Here is a 908-nt window from a genome sequence, read left to right on the forward strand (position 1 = left end):
ATTTTAATAGATTTTGCCATAAACTCTGCAAACTGTTTTTCTCATCAAACCTTCTGGCTGTTCATGTTTTGTCTGTTGGTATTTATGGTTCCCATGGAAACCAGATGATTTAGTAGTGGCTGGATAATCTTCTGTTCATGGTGTCGGCTGGAGCCAGAAACATGGAGACGTTCCAGATCCTGTTCCAGACGGACAGATTCCTGACGACTGTCTGCCGTTCCTCTGCAGCTCCATGGACTCGTCGTCATGTTGGGTCCTTCGCTCTTCCCCTGCGGTCGGCTCCGGACCCGGCCTCTGCTCCGCCGCCTGCTCTCAGAGTTGTGGTCCGGCGGCTCGGCACCGGGGGCAGCACCCTGCAGCCCGTGATTGGCCAGGACTCCATCGAGCTGCTGGGCCACTCCTACCCCCGCGACGACTTCACCAACATCACGCCGAAGATCCTGGCCAAGGTGGGCTTCCACCTGCAGAACCAGCCGTACCACCCGCTGTGGCTCATCAAGGAGCGCATCAAAGCTCACTTCTACAGGTGAGACCCGACGGACGGAGGTCCAGCTGCCCGGCGGACCAGAGCTCTGGAGGAACAGATTCAGGAACAGACCGGAAAAGCCTCAATAAATGCTTTAAAGACTAGAACAATCGGGTTTGGTAGAACAAGCTAAAGTTAGCGGTCAACCAGGTCCAACATCAGTGTCTGACCTCAGAAATGTAATTCTGGAAGAACAATGAAAAATGACAGGAAACGGAGTTGATTGGGCCGTCAGGCTGAAGCCAGAGGAAGATGTTAAAGGGGCGGTGTCATGTTTTCCAGGCATAATCGGGAAACTGTGTTAAAAATAAGAGTTTATTCATCCTGTACGGGGTTAGGGGCAGGTAACCCTACCAAACTGTCACATATTGACATTAAAAAT

The sequence above is a fragment of the Poecilia formosa genome, unplaced genomic scaffold (genome assembly GCF_000485575.1).
Source record: "Poecilia formosa unplaced genomic scaffold, Poecilia_formosa-5.1.2 Scaffold547, whole genome shotgun sequence".
NCBI lineage: Eukaryota > Metazoa > Chordata > Actinopteri > Cyprinodontiformes > Poeciliidae > Poecilia > Poecilia formosa.